The following is a 2,630-nucleotide window of genomic DNA, read 5'->3' on the forward strand; positions in this document are numbered from 1 at the left end:
GAAAGACAATAAAGACACTGAAAATGAAAACAAGACCCAGAAGTCACATAGAAAATGCTGTACCAAAGTCTACTAATAATTCCTTTTTAAAAATGTCATTTATTATTCAGTTAAAAGAATCTTATTAAAATTTGGGAAACTGCAATATGCCCTCTCTACCAAAACAGCCTTAATTAGGTACAAAACTTAATGTATACTCGAAAAAATTAATTCAAATACAGGGAATAAAATATAACTAATAAAAAGAAAAAAGTTACTTAATGCATATGCTAACAAATAAACCTCCCTATTCTTATGCTGACGTTCTTATGATTTGGATAGGACCTTAATCATCAAAAACATCTAAGTAAGACTCTGAAGTACACTAAAATTCAGAAGTTCAGGCATCTTCAATAGACATAAAATCCTTACTTGCTTGTGCTTGTTTCTGTGCAACGTCTCTTCTTTGTCAAACATCAAACACTGTAATATAGGAAAATATTTGTGATATTGAGATGTAAAAAAAATACTTTAGGCTTTCAGTTTGTCTTTTTGCCAAAAAGGTGCTATGAAATGCCAATGTGTACCAGCCTTTTTCATATGAAGCAGATGTTAAGATCCCACTTCTGTACTTAAGAGCCCTCTGACAGATTGGTGGGAATTGATGTGATGTGACATCAGATAGTCAAGGTGATCTTAATATGGTGACAGACGTTATAGTCTCATACCACTCTGATATTTCCAGTCTAAGCATGGGTTTCTATTGAAAGCACGGTTCCACAGTCTTAGCTACACATCCTTGTTACCACATTGTGCCAACAGTAGTGCTCCTGGGGACACAGGACTAGCTGGATCGAGGAACTGATCTGTCTTTTCAGGACATCTGTCTATCAAGGAAAACTTCCTTTTCCCTCATAAATTTTCAGGCAAATCCATCCTTTACAAACACTAACACCAACACAGGGGAGGAACCAAGAACATAGGACTCGTGGCAGACTTAAGCTCAAATGATTTAAAGTAATTGTGATAGCACCACATCTTTGGTTGCCACTCTGGCTGGATCTCTAGCACTCCTTTCCTCTTGGAAAAGCTCTTCTCCAAGAGTTGCTTTATTTTTTTGTAACCTCTGTGCTCCTGGAGGCTTATAATAGAGGAATTAGAGCTGACCTCTGGCTACCTGGGAGGCACCTCCTGTCTCTCATTTCTTGGTTTCACATGAAGTGTTTCCCCTGTCTCTTTCAGGCTCCTTGCTAGAAGAAAGATAAACTGCAGCTTCTCTGTTTCCCTGGCTGCTGCAGTCCTCACAGTTAGTCCCAGCTCACTATCTAGTGACGTGTCTCCATAGTGACTTTGTATTTGCTGGACTAGCATTACACAGCACAGCTCACATACTACAGTTACAGTGCTATTTCACATTTCCCAAATAGGACACTAAATCCCTCACCCGATGTCTTCAAACTGGGGATCTGACAAAGCGCAGGCACCCACATCTACCAACACAGCTGACTTCAGAAATTCCTAGGCTGCAGCACTCTGGAGGCTGGGAAGGTGAGCCAGGGAAGGATTACCATGCACTTGCCTTACTCTTCTGCTCTTGCCTGGTCCACTGGGCTAGATGTTTGGTATGCCCTGTTACAGCATTTCTTATGTTCTCAGGTTGAATAGTGACCCATAAAACTCCTGCTAACTCCCAGGAATCTGAAGGAATCATCAGCATCAGGACATTACATTAAGTGCCCACAGCCCTGTTACATCTATAGTTGCCTGCACATTTTGCCTGTATAGTCTAATCCGGACTACAGCACAGATTAAAAACGCTGACTACAGGACACAGAAGCCATTTTTAAAGATGAGATAGTGGCCATCTTTTTGGTGTTAGAGGATGGTGGTTCTCAACCTGTAGACAGATGTGCCTGTGAGACAACTAGCAAAAGCAAACCTACCTCCAGAGCACGCTTAAATTCATGACACGGGACCCTCCTTCACTGGGAACTTTAAAAGAAAAAGTTTAGGGAAACTTTATCAACACAGGTTGAAAAGGTGTAAAAGCCTTTGAGCGTATGGATAGGCCACTCGCTGAGAAGCAGGTACACCCTTTCCCTGCCTGGATCCCTGCCTTGCCAAGGCAGACGAGCGTCTCAACTGCCAGATCCATGCTGGAAGAAAAGAAATCTTCACCATTTCTGTTGATGCAGTGCCACCAAGTAGCAAACAATGCAAAATTAACAAAGGCTGCCTTGTCAGGGGCAAGGGCTTGAGCTGAAAGAGCCGTGGTTCTGGGCTCTGCCCCCCGATTTCTGGGCTCTTTTATCAGGTGACTGTTTAATGCAAAATTCACAGTACACACAAGCTGCCTGGTGTCCCACCTTGTGGCTCCTTCCGGGCTGCCCCAAGCATGAGCATGAGGTCTCCGTGACAGACTCCCAAGATCAATTAAATTCACCTCAGTTATTTTTCAGAACTTCAGCCAACAACCAACCCTGTGGGGCACTCGTCCCTTTCTGCCAGGGAGGATGACAGCAGGCGCAGGGCAGGCTACAGGCCTTGCCCTGCTGCAGGTCGCGCCACACGCTCTGGGACAGCAGGTGAAGGGGGCGGCAGGACGGGAGAGGACAGGGCTGCACCGCGTCCCCGTTTTAAAGCACCCAGAG

Source organism: Pygoscelis adeliae, unplaced genomic scaffold (assembly GCF_000699105.1).
Source record: "Pygoscelis adeliae isolate BGI_AS28 unplaced genomic scaffold, ASM69910v1 Scaffold113, whole genome shotgun sequence".
Lineage (NCBI taxonomy): Eukaryota > Metazoa > Chordata > Aves > Sphenisciformes > Spheniscidae > Pygoscelis > Pygoscelis adeliae.